This window comes from Emydura macquarii, unplaced genomic scaffold, assembly GCF_026122565.2.
Source record: "Emydura macquarii macquarii isolate MOO-44397 ecotype Brisbane River unplaced genomic scaffold, CSIRO-AGI_Emac_v2 contig_2199, whole genome shotgun sequence".
Taxonomy (NCBI): Eukaryota; Metazoa; Chordata; order Testudines; family Chelidae; genus Emydura; species Emydura macquarii.
The window spans coordinates 1912055-1925900 of NW_027132336.1; the positions used below are offsets into that span (position 1 = coordinate 1912055).

At 44.0% G+C, this 13846-nt stretch overlaps 1 long non-coding RNA gene across 2 annotated transcripts in view; it reads left to right on the plus strand.

Moving 5' to 3' along the window:
* Positions 1–4667: 4667 nt before the first annotated feature.
* LOC137160346 (uncharacterized) overlaps positions 4668–13846 on the plus strand; it is a 68229-nt gene continuing 59050 nt past the window's right edge. For both annotated transcript variants that reach the window (XR_010921858.1, XR_010921859.1), the window contains exon 1: positions 4668–5139. This is a non-coding gene — a long non-coding RNA (uncharacterized lncRNA). The remainder of the gene's footprint in view (positions 5140–13846) is intronic.

Sequence of the window (13846 nt, forward strand, 5' to 3'; positions counted from 1 at the left end):
TATTTGGCATTGGTGAGGCCGCATTTAGAGTATTGTATCCAGTTTTGGGCCCCCCACTAAAAAGGATGTGGATAAGTTGGAGAGAGTCCAGAGGAGGGCAACAAAAATGATTAGGGGGCTGGAGGAGATGACTTATGAGGAGAGGCTGAGGGAACAGAAGAATGAGGGGGGATTTGATAACAGCCTTTAATTAACTACCTGAAAGGGGGTTCCAGGGAGGATGGAGCTAAGCTGTTCTCAATGGTAGTAGATGACAGAACAAGGAGCAATGATCTCAAGTTGCAGTGGGGAGGTCTAGGTTGGATACTAGGAAGAAGTTTTTCACTAGGAGGGTGGTGAAGCACTGGAATGGGTTACCTAGGGAGGTGGTGGAATTTCCATTTTTAGAGGTTTTTAAGCTGTGGCTTGACAAAGCCCTCGCTGGGATGATTTAGCTGAGTTTAGTCCTGCTTTGAGCAGGGGGTTGGACTAGATGACCTCCTGAGATCCCTTCCAATTCTTATGTTCTATGATTCTATGATTCTACACTAGCATTTATTCCAGCAAAACTTTTCTCATTCAGGGGTGTGAAAAAACACACACCTGAGTGACATAAGTTTTGCTGGCATATGCACTTGAGTGGACAGCACGATGTCATCAGGAGACGCTCTGCCACTGACATACCTACTGCCACTCATTTAGGTGTTTTACTACGTCAGTGGGAGAGTTCTCTCCGGTCAACATAACATGGTCACACAAGCACTTAGAGTGCCACAGCTGTACTAATACAGCTGTGCAGCTGTAAATTTTAAGTGTAGACTAGTCCAAAGTCTTTTGCTCTGAGATCCATTCACATTGATGGCATAAAGAGATGGAAACCATCCCCAGGGAATACCCAATGCTCCACCATTGGCACTGAGCTGGCAGAATGTCTCTTCACCTGCCCCCCTCCAAGCCCTTGATACAGGGTGTGTTGAGGGAGGGCTAAAGGTAGGTTGCACTATCTGGCATAATTCTTATGCAGTGAAGGGGGAGGAAGAAGCAAAGTATTAGTTACAGCAGAGCCAAGGCTGATCTAACTTACATCAGTGGCTGGTTAAGCCCTCAGTTGAATCCATAAAAGCATGAAATTTTAATGATGGGGTTGGGGGAGGGGTAATCAGGACAGGAGGATGAGGAAGAGAAATCACAGTCTCCTGTAGAGAGAATCTTGCTCAGTTTTCTCTTTCATTGGTATCTTCTACAGGGTATCTTTGAGAATGTACCAGCTGTTAAATGCTGTGTGTTGCCTGAGGATACTCAGTTCCCCTCAGCGCCCCAAAACATCTCATCTAACTTCCTCCTTTTTATTTTCCATTGTTTGTTTTTGTTTTGCTCTCTTTGTTCCTATTTTGCATTAGTGTACTGTTAATTAAGTGGTTCATGGGGCTTCTACAGCAATTTGTCTTTTCCAGAAATATATGGCTTAAAATTTATTTTTAACAGAGTTTAAGAAAATGCTTGTAACAAAATGTATATGTGTAAGTTTACAAAGTAGCAGAAAAGTAAATTTTCTTTATTGTCCTTCTTCATGATGAAGTGATGATGAGTGAATTCTTGGCTTCTTTTCCTTGCTATATTTTGTGTTTGTTGATGCATAAATCAACTAGAAAACCACAAACACAACTGTGTGGTTTTGTTCAGAAGTGGTGAGATATCCACTTACTCAGGAGCAAGATAACCACTGAGCATCTAGATTAAGACTGAGTCTGAGTTGCCTGAGATTCAAAGAAAAAAAAATCTCACCATACATTATAAATGGTCTGGGAAAAATGGACAGGCTGGCGGCAAACAGCTGATGCACCCCACTAGAACAGCTGAGCGGAGGCTGTCCCGCCCAAACAGCTGAGAGGTAGTGCCCCCCCAACATCTGAGAAGGGGTGTCCTTGCCCAACAGCTGTGGCTCTGGGGGTGCTGAGCATCCCCTATTTTTTCTGTGGGTGTTCTAACCCAAGAGTACCCAGGGAGTCGGTGCCTATGAGACTCTTTCATCCAGAGGATTAGTTTGATTCTCACTTGTCATGCCTGATAACATATAGTATGACTCTCTAGCACAGTCCAGTATTATATTCTGTTCTGTATTGATCTGTATAATAAACTCCTCTGTTTAGGAGAGAGCAGTGCTAGGCCTTCCTAGCACATAGCTCCAACTCCTGTCTCTGGGCTTGATTCTTTTCCTTGTGCTGATGTAATTCCATTGGCTTCAGTGGAGTTACTCCTGATTTATACTGGAGTAAATTAGAGAACAGTCAGGTCTTCTGAGTTTTAGGAAAAGAGCTCTTTAAAAATAAATAAAAACTGATTCTGTTGCTTTTAGCAATCTGTCCAGCAGCAAGCTCCTCAAACGTTCCCTCAGTTCACTTTTTCTGTCTTCAGTCTAAATGCAGCAGCTGTAAATGGTGGTGTGATTTGCACAGCAGGAGTGAAATGACCTAGCCTACACGACTGTAAGTGGCAAAGGAGCATAACTTGCACCAGCCTGACAGTCAGTGGGTTAAATTCTCATTTATTTGGCTTTATACCAATTATTGCTGAGGACAATATTTTGTCCAGTGACTGCTTCCACTATTTAGGTATTGATGAAGACTAAATTCAGCCCTGGAATAAGGGGGCATGACTCACATTGAAATGGATAAGAGATGTGCTTGCTGATGTTTGGCCTGAATTTGTCCTATGAGACACACTTGCATATAACTATTAATCAATATTCCCACTTTAATTCATCTACTGAACTACAGTATGTAAAGAATGTGGCTGGCTTATTGAATTTCAAAGGGATGAGTGCCTAACTCCCTTATTTTCTTTTGAAAATCCCAGCACGCAACAAAATATTATAAATGGCAATATAACGTACTTACAAATTATTTCATCTGAAGCTCAAACTTTGATGACTGAGTGGATACATAATAATAGGCAACATACATTCAGCCCATTAAACCTTTCTGACACTGAAGATAATAGATTCCTTTCTCCACTGTCTCATTATTCATGTTCTTGCTAGTAGCATAAATTTTTTGTCTCCTGATATAATTTCTTCAATATTCTTTAAAATGCAAACATCTGCATTAAATCAACCAAATACATCCTGAAAATCTTGTATATTCTCAATACATTTTTATCGGAATTTTGCAACCTTTCTACATTTTCAAACCTGATTGTCAGTCACCTGGATACCATTTTTCACAGCTTCCAAATAAAATTATACATCATACTCCTGTGTACCGGTGCAATACATAACCTATGCTGACATTTAAATATTATCACACTAGGTTTGATGTTTATTATGAAGCAGAAGACTGCAAATAAAGACAGAAATGTGACTAGTGTCTAATTAACCACATCTTTTATTAACAACAAATAGAACTGAACTTAACACTGGGCAGGCAGTCCTTGCCAAACCTGACCCAAGCCAGAGTGAACTGATGATGCAGAACTAGTTCCACTGATTCATTAGGGCCTGCCTATGCATGCGCTGCTAATAGTTCAACATACTACATGGGGCATTCACACAGTAGAGTTACCAATATCACCTTAAATGTTAGCCTACTGATGCTAGTGAGTAATAGCCCCCAGCCCTTCAAGTGCATTAACACCTAAAGGATGAGTCACTTGATACAGCTGCCTTCCTGGCTCATGTTTTATTGCCAAGGTCTGCCTGCTTGGAAACATATTGGTGGCTATGGGAACACACAAGCTGTGCCACAAACATATGGATATGAAATACCCTAGAAACACCAAGGAACATGAACATTCACTTGAGGCCAAACCCTAATGTTGTACAATCAAAGTTTGGTAGAAAATCCTGCTGGAAAATTCCTTCTTGTCCCCAGAAGTAGTTGGATCTAGCCCCAGGGGTCAATGAGGAAAACCACATCCAATGAGCAATGAGCCAGAAGCATATAACTGAGCAACTACCCTCCCAGATGCCACACCATAAAGCTAACTTTGTGTGGAAGACAACAGCACATGGAGATATAACCATATATCAGGGGTGGCCAGACTGGCTTAGAAACTGCAAGGTTCTTTTACAGTAAAAGTGCAGCTCGTGGAGCCCCCAACATCCCCCCTCCTTCTCTGCCTACCAAATTAGGGTGGGGAGTTCAGGGCTTCTGCCATGCAGTGGGGTGATGAGGCTAGAGGTTTCTGTCCAGTGGGGGAGAGGGGTCTGAGGGCTTCAGCCCCATGGGGCACACCTGTCAGGGATCGGGGCTTCAGCCCCATGGTGGGGTGATGGGGCTAGAAGCTTCTGCCCTGTGAGAGATACCTGCCAGGCCTCCAGGCTTCCACCCCGGGGGGCATGCCTGCCTCACCACCCCCACCATGGAAGCCCAGAGGTCTAGCAAGTGTATGCCAGTTCTCAAACTTTTGAAGATTGTCCAAGGGTCAGTAAGTTTGGCACCTCTGCCATATATGATGTAAACAAAAACTTGATTATGCTATATACTTGTAATGGGATGTATTCCCCACACCAGCCCAGCAAGAACTGAATTAGGCCAGGTGAGCCCAATCAGCCAATTAAGCTGCAAATGGGAGAGCTTTAGGCTGTGTAGAGGGAGCTAATTAGGAGGAAGTTCACCTGTGAGGAAGCAGATGGAGCTTCTATAAAGCCAGGAAGCTGGCAACAGTGGGGGGAGAAAGCCTATAATGTCTTTTACTGAGGTAAGGGAGAAGGATGGTAGGGAAGAAACTGCATATAGGAAGGCATCTGGGGTGATAGCAGTAAGTGGTGTAGCTGCAGACCTGACTGATTAACTGTAGGGCCCTGGATGGAACCCAGTGTAAAGGGTGGGCCTGGATTCTCCTACCAAACACTGCAGAGTGGTATTGCTAAGTTGGGCAGTGAATCGGAAGCCTCTTGGCATCGCTGTGGGACTGACATAGGGCAGCAGGCATGAGGACTACCTGATGCTGTTTGGGGAGAGAGACTTTGAAAGACCACCCCAGAAGGGGAAACAGCTCAGTGACCCTGCTCAAAGGCTGAGTCACAGAGAGGAAGCAGCAGCTTCTGAAGCAGAAGAAGGGATGCAGACTGAGACAGAATGATGGAGTGCAACCATTAGAAGAGGCACCAGCCTGGCAGAGCTAATCCCCAGAACTGCCAGGAGAAGGTGCCATCCAGCAGTGAGTAAAATGTCCTGTCACAATGCCATTTGCTTTCTGGGTGTGCAAAAGGAAGGGACAACACAAGAAACTGTTAACCTCACATGTGCACACACTGTTAGGAACCTGGACATAGGTGATCTGGCCTGGTGGTTAGAGCTGGTATCCAGTCTAATGAGAAGCGCAGGCATCAGAACCAGAGTCCACTGCCAAGTACAAGAGCCAAGGGGTTGAACCATAGTCAAGACTAGGAATTGAAACTAGGGATCAGAGCCAGGGTCAGACACCAAGTGCCAGGGCCAATGGTTCAGCCAGAGTCAGAAGCTGGAGCCAGGGTCAGAACCAGGATTGGTAGCCGATGGCCTTGTAGTGAAAGGGCAGGACCCAGAGAGCGGCAAGGATTATGCAGAAGCAAGGTGGGAGCAGGAATCAGGAGGTTTGTATCAGAACTGCAGGAGGCAGGCAAGAGCGGGTCTGATGTGGCGGTAGCAGCAGCAGGAAGTCTGCACAGTTTCTCAGACAGCCCTACTGGTTCACATCCTGGCTTAAATAGCACCTGTGAAGCTGTTAGACAGCTGCTGGGCTTGGTTGCACCACTAAAACATGCTCTGGGGTGAGATGCTACTTTTCCCATCTACCTTGGTGGTGATGATGCAGTCTCTGAGATCCAGGGCCCCACAGCCCTGGGTTCTAGACCTGCACCCTCACATCCTTACACCAGCACTGTCCTTCACACATACTCCCTTCTGGGGTGGTGCTGGGCACAGCTTGTCAGGAGGCGTTTCGTGAAACTTCTTCACTAGATGTGGGTTGCAGGCTTCCAAGATAGCTCCTTAGGAGGATAGCCTGCCCAATTTATGAGGTATTTGGAGGCAACCTTATTGCAGACAGGAGTCAAGAACCTCATGCTTTATATAGTCTTCATGACCCTGAATCTCAACTGACTGGGGATTGTTGAGACCAGCCCAGGAAGGGATTCTTTGTGTAAAGCTAGAGGAATGATTCATGGAATAATGGGTGGATGGGGAGGGACTGGGGAACGCAACTGGACTGACCTGTATGCAAGTGTGGAAGGGATCGATGAACCAACGGTATAGCTTCTGGGAAGGCTAGCACATCCTGAAGTATCTCGTAGCAAGCCAAACCTTCTGGGCCATGGCAAACACAACTGTCTGCAAACCATTTGTAGGCTTCTTTAGCCTCCTCCAGGTGCCTCTCAAGTTCATCTTGCATCAGATGAATTTGCTGGACCCAGTTGATGGTTGACAGGTCCTGAGTTGGGGGGGCAGTGTCCCTTTGTGGTACCCTTCAGATAGCCACTGAGGTCAAGGGATATTCTTCAAGTGTCATGATCCCAGGCTGGAGCCCCAGATGTGGGACTGCGGAATGGGGCTCCATGGGCTGCAGGCAAAACCTTTGACAGTGCTTGGAGGAAAAGCTGGTTGTCCTCTCCCACCAGGAAATAATGGGGTCATGCTGCACTAGCCAAGTAATACCAAGAGTCAAGGAGAAGTGTGGTGAATGGATTGCATTAAGTTGCATGATGTCCTGGCGCCCCTGGAGAACAATCTCGAATGGCACTGTTTCATGGGTTACTAGACCTGAAGACAGGAGGGACCCACTGATGGTTTTCAACAAGATCCAGTGTTCTCTTGGGCTGAAGGGGGATGTGCAAGACAGTCTGCCTCAACATTAATAAAATTGTCTGCAGCCCCAGAGTCTGTCAGAGCCAATTGGAGGGGGAAGGGCATGGCCAGATCCAGGGTGCATATCTGTATTGGAAATGCAGGAAAGCCCTTCGGGTCATAGTTTGCTTCCAGATGGCAGGTCAGGAGGCAGTGCTGAGGTGGGGAAAACTAGCAGGTCCTAAGTCAGCTCCCTTTAACTGTGCCTAGGCCTGTTAGTTTCCTGACATTTTTCTGATTGGACAGGAGGTGAGGGTGAGTCTGGAAGCCCATACATCTTCTCAACATCATTTCTCTTTCCTCTGGGGTCAGGTGGCAGCTTAGGACAATCTGCATTAGCTGGGGATTGGTATATGGGTCTTGGGTTCAGCATTTTATCATGGGGGAGGGGGGGAGGGTTCCCACATGCTGCTTCTCCTCCTTTCTCTCTCTCTCTCTCGTAGTGCACCGTCAATAAGGACAGTCACGTTGATGAAAGTATCTAGGTGGGAAGGACCTTTGAATCAGGCCAGCTCACCCTTCCCCTCTTTGCTCAGATCTCCCGGGAGCTGGTATACTAGGGCCTCCGCATTCCATTCCACATCCACTGCCCGTCACCAAAAGCGAGCCATATGTGGTGGCAAGTCCTTGTCCCTGCCAAAGCTTTCACAGAAACCCTTCAGTGGTACGGACTCGGTGTGGGTCATTGAATATAGTAGAGAGGGCTTGTAAAAAAGCTTCCCGGTTGGTCAAGATGGGGCTGCCCTGCTCCAGGACAGGTGAGGCCCAGTCCAATGCTTACCTCCGAGACCAGGCGAAGGTGGGCTGGGTGGTGAGCCTACTCTCAGGGAATGTGCTGGGATGGAGTAAGAAGAGCAAACAGCACTGGTTCAAAAATTCCCTAAACTTCCAGTGATTGCCGTCCAAGTATTCAGGTAGGGGGACTGCAGGAGCCTGCTGTGATGAGGGAGGTCCCCAATGAGTCTGAAGCATGGCCACCTCCCCCTGAGAGTGAGCTGGTTGTTCGCAGAGGGACTGCACTTTTCCTGCCAGCTAAGCCACTTGGGTCTGCACTGCTGGTTATGCAGTTCTAGTACAAAGGGGGGATCAATGGGTATCAGCAAGCCCACCTCCTCCACTCCAGGATGAAGGGGGGCCCAAAGCATCCAAGCAATTTGTTAGGAACCAGGATATAGGCAATCAGGTGTCCAGGTCAGGAAATTGAAGCGAGGGTCAGAGCTGGAGTCAACTGCTAAGTGCCAAAGTCAGGACCGGGAATCAGAGCTGAAGCTTGGAGCCAGGGTCAGACACAAATGCCAGAGCCAAGGATTAAGCCAGAGTCGGAAGTCAGAGCTGGAGGAGCCAGGACTGGTAGTTGATGGTCAGGAGCACGATGAAAGGGCAGGAACCAAAGGATTTGGGAGGTTATCATTCTTTAAAACTTTTGCTTGGTACTTTGCTAGTATATCTTTGTTCTGCGCTGATCCAGGCTGTAATGCGACAGCTATTAAATGGGCATCATTTCCAATCTTGTAAAGTACCTCATGTGCACTTACATTCTCTAGCCCAGAGAATTTTTAGTCTGTCTTAAGAACATATGTACAGAATCAGTTTAACAACCTGCATTTTAGGAGCTTTTAGAACATAGATTAGCAGGACTTTTCAAAACGTACTGTATAAGGAGGATCACATTCACCACTTCATCCATAATTCTTTGTTTTGTCTTCAGGGCACCTCATTCTGCCATGGCATTGCAGATGTCTGATCCTCCAGATGTACTAACATCTGCTCCAATATCCAAACACAATAGGACAAGTGAAGGATTAATATCCTTGCTTTTGTTAGGTCCTGGAACGAGGTTAATACCATTTGAACACTGCTATTTGTGTTTAACAGAACTACATTCAAGTCTACTATACGATTAATACTTGGTGCATTCTGGAGATTTGCATAATCTCCCTCTAAATTATTCCTCGCTAACAGAGTTGCATGACAGACACATTGCACTGACCCAGTTTTTGCACTCTTGCTGTGTTTGCTGGGATGTCTGGCTAACAGTAATTCGAAGAGGTGGGGATGCCTAGCCATCTAAATGTTCATAGCTAGGTTAGTATGAACATGGTCTCCAAGCCCCTTGCTGGAATACAAGAGGACATGAGGGGCAAGGGCTGGACTGTCCCCCTTTCTCTGAGCAAAGTGTCTAACACAGCTGTCTGCCGTCTTTCAAGGAGGGAATGAAGTTGGGCTCAGATGGTGAGAATTCCTTTGTCAAGCAAGCATTTGTTACTCTATAAAAGGAGACACATTCTAGGGTAGGTCTGCAAGAAGGCCTTTTTGTCCTTCGTTTTAACACTGACTCTTAGCAGTCCTTTAGATTTCACTTATTTTAATTGTAGACCCATTGATTAATTCTCCATTCCTGATCCATGGTTTACCTGACCTGTCAAGAGACACAGCCAAAGCTTGTTCATTAATACCCCTTTGAGACTGGCAAAATCGTATCCAGTCAGCAGTGAAGGAGTTAAAGCCTTTCATGGGAGTGAAAGAAATCTTGTCCCAATGCATTTGAACTGCATTAGCTGCCTGGCTAGGATATTAGGGCTGTCAGCTGTCTTTTGTTAACAATCTCTTAATGGCTTCCTTTTACGCTAATACCTAGTGTAACTAACTAGTACCTGTTACACTAATATAACAACAACAGGATGTGGTGGGCTCAGTGTTGCAGATGGCAGCTCTCTGTAAACAGGGCAGTTACCTTTTCTCTCACTTATTTTCATTAAACAAAATGCAAAGACTAAGTTTCTTGGTGACAGAACAGCTAAGGGGTTGTGGGTCTGGCAATCTCTGCAGGGAAAAGTGAAGTGTGCATGGGGATACAGACGATTGTGTGATCAGGAGCCAAGACCAGTGAACTGCTAATCATCCTGCCAAAAGCAAAAGAGTGATCCACACTGTCTATGCCACCCTACTGAGAAGTACAGGTCTGATGTGTTTAGAGGAAGGGCCAAAATCAACTACAAGCTTTTTTTATTACCCTATTGTTTTTGTAGGGGGTCAGAGCCAGAAAAGATGGCTGGAGGAGATCTGACCAACTTCTAAATTTGAGGAACTGTCTGTCTATTAAATGAATGTAATCTATTATCTGAAGTACCCATTTTCAGCCCATGTATTCCGAACATTGGCAATGGTTCTTTCTATTATGACCAGAAGTGTGTGTGCTCCATGCTATGTTAAGTGTTATTGAATTGTATAGATTGCAGTTAGAGCTGGGTGGAAAATGGCTTTCCGTCCCATGAGAATTTTCAAGATTTGAAAAGGTTTTCCCATCTCGAATAAGGACCAAAAAGCTGAAATCTCAAAAATTTTCCACAAACTGATAATCCCCAAAAAACTCAAATAGGGTAAATCAAAATTTTGAAACACATAGTTTCAATGTCAATCTTTTAAATGTTTTTTTTACTCTTTTTTACTATAAAATCACATTTAAAAAAAAATTGTTCCAACCAATTGGATCGTCTTTGTTTAGAAATTGTCAACTCTGGCATTTTGACAACTTTGAAACTTTTTTCCAAACATTCCTGCCAACAGTTCTGGCTTCAACAAATCAGCATTTTCTGATAAAATATTTTGTCAAAATTCCCTACCAATTCTAGATACAGAATACTCAGGGAGGTGGCATCTGTGAGTGACAAGCAATGAAACATTCAAATAAAACAATCATACCTCAAAAACAGGATTTGATTGTTGCTAAAGAAATTGAGACGTCCCAGGCCATGCAAAGAGAATTTCTGAGGTGAGATCAAAAAGTAAAGATGTTAAAAAGAGGGAAAGTTGTAAAGGGTAGAGTCAGTATGGGAAAAAGACCCACTTTTCTCTGTAAGGGGGAGTATATGGTGGGGGAAGACAGAATTTTGATACAATTAACAGGTTGAAGAACAAGGAGATGGGAGACCAGAGAGCTACAGGGGAGGTGCCTGGAGATTGGGAGGGAAATTTAGGCTGCAGAAATTTGATAGCAATGAGATTAGCTACTATATTTTGGACACCTGGAAGACAGGAGCATGTGCACCAACAAACTCCAATGCTTTGGTAAAACTTTCTTATGAGAGTATCCCCACTGAACTTCAAGACTTAAGCATTTTTAGTGAACTGGTAATTTCATGTATCTAGGTCATGAAGCTGTGGGTGGGTACAGATAATGAGACCTCTCCTATATAAGAACTGTCATACGTGGTCCATCTTGCCCAGTGTCCTGACTCTGAGGCCCATAACAGACTTGGAGGAACATACAGGACAGGGTGATTATGAAGTGATCCACCCCTGTAGTCTACTCCCAGCTTCTGTTAGTCAGAGGTTTAGGGTCTCCTAAACATGGGGTTTGCCTACTTAACTATCTTGGCTAATATACAGTGAAGGTCTTATCCTCCATGAACTTATCCAGTTCTTTATTGAACCAAGTTATACTTTTGGTCATCACAACATCCCATGGCAGTGAGGTCTACAGGTTAGTTGTTCATTGGGTGGAAAAAGTTCTTCCTTTTGTTTGTATTAAATCTTTTGCATATTAATTTCTTCAGGTGACACCCCCCCCCCCCAATTTTTGTATTGTATGGAAGGGTAAATAAGATTGTTCTATTAACTTTTTCCACAAAATTCATGATTTTATAGACCTCAATCACATCCCCTCCCCAACCCCTCTTTTCTAAGATGAACAGCCCTAATTATTTTAATTTCTCCTGGTAAGGAAGCCGTTCCAGACACTTGATCATCTTCGTTGCCCTTCTCTGAACTTTTTCCAGTTCCACAATATAACAGAACTGGACACACTATGCAAGGTGTATTTGTACCATGGATTTATATAGTTGCATTATAATATTTTGTCTTATCCATCCTTTTCCTAATAGTTCCTTACATACAGTTAGCCTTTTTGACTGCTGCTGTGCATTGAGCTGAAGTTTTCATAAACTATACATGGTGACTCCAAGATCTTTCTTGGGTGGTAACAGCTATGTTAGAACCCATCACTGCATATGTATAGTTGAGATTTTTGACATTCCCCATGGTGCAGTCGAGACTGCTGTGTCCCCATAGCTCTCCAGCCTGATGCCTTTTGCATAGCTTTACTAGAGAACTGCAACCTCTCCAGGCTCAGCTCACACATAGTCACTAGCGTGTAAAATCACTCCTGGCTGAATACATGAATGCTATGTGCAGCCATCCACATATTACATACAGGGTGACATCCACATATCCCCAGTCCTAGCTTTGCCCCCAGAAATGTGCATCTTGCACTGCTCATTAGCCACCCAGACAGTGCAAGCTCATAAATAGTTCATCATTCCATACTGAGTAATGATTATGCACCAGCCTTGTTAACCTAAGTAGATTCCCAAACACTTCAGCCAAAACCCATTGGTTTAGGTAAAACAATAAAAACAAGTTTATTAACCAGAGGAAAGATAAAGTGATTACAAGTGATAAGGCCTAAGTCAGAATTGGTTACAAAATAAATAAAAGGATAAATACACAAGTCAATTCCTAAACTTTACCAAAGTTAATTGGTTTAAAAACAAAAAAAGCTTTTCTCATTGTAAGCTGCGATACATTTCACAGGCTGCATTTTTTCCAGCCTGGGACCCCACCTGGTTTAAGTGTTCTTCAGGAATTCATTGGTGTCAGGAGCAGAGAGATGGGAGGTGGAGAGGTGATGTGGAGGTCACTGTCTCCCATTTTTATATCCCATTCCCCTCTTTGAGGATTACCCCCCCCACACACACACACACACTCTGCAGTGCAGACAGTCTCCTGTGTACATGAGGTTTGAAGTGTTTTTTGGGATGAAATGTAAATTCTTTGTTTATATCTTCACCCCCAACCCCCCCCCCCCCCCCGTTAAGCAGGTTATTCCTCCTCCCCCTCCCCCTAGTTAAGAAGGTAATGGCCCTTTAACACCTTTCTTGCATGCCAGTATGTTTTTGTCTCTGAGAAATATTTTTTGTGGGTGTTACCCAGAACTACAACATATTTCAGTTACAATCATATAGCAAAATCTCATAATTTTACATGCAGTGATGTTATACACATTTCATCAGATTATGAATTTTCATATAATACTGCACAAAGAATACTTTCTACAAAATATATCCTAACCTTATAAAATTGGTGAACATGGGGTACAGGGTGTCACGGGATTATTTTTTCCAATCGAGTTTCACTGCACTTAGTGTGAATTTTATCTGCCATTTTCTTACCCAGTCACCCAGTTTTGAGAGATCATTCTGTAATTCCGCACAGCCTGCTTTGGACTTAACTATCCTGAATAATTTTGTATCACCTGCAGACTTTGCCACTTCAGCATTCACCCCCTTTTCCAGATCATTTATGAATGTGTTGAACAGCACAGGTCCCAATACAGATCGTTGGGAGACTCTTGGTGAAAACTGACCATTTATTCCTATCCTTTGTTTCCTATCTTTTAACCAGTTACTGATCCAGGAGAGAACCTTCCCTTTTGGCTACTTAGTTTCTTTGGGCCTTTCATAAGGGACCTTGTAAAAGGCTTTCTGAAATACCAAGTGCAGTCTATTGACTAGATCACCTTTATCCACATGCTCGATTCCCTCAAAGCATTTTAATAGATTGGTGAGGAATGAATCCCTTTGCAAAAGCCTTGTTGTCTCTTCCCCAAAAAACTGTTTATCTATGTGATGATTCTGTTCTTTATTATAGTTTCTACCAATTTGCCTACTATGGAAGTTAGGCTCACTGGTCTGTAACTGACAGGATCTTCTCTGGAGCCCTTTTTAAAAATTGGTGTTATATTAGCTATTCTCCAGTCATCTGGTACAGAGGCCTTGTGGCTTTATAAGTGGGTTCTGCCTCAAGAAAATGTAAATACTTGAAAGGAATCTTCTCATGCTGTTTGTAAATAATGAGTAAGGTTGTCCATATTCAGTTAAAGAAGTCTTTACTGTTCATGAAAGAAAAGCAGAATTGATGGATGAGTCACATCATACCCAAGATTAATTAAATCTAATCCAGACTGTTAAAATCACTGCCATCAA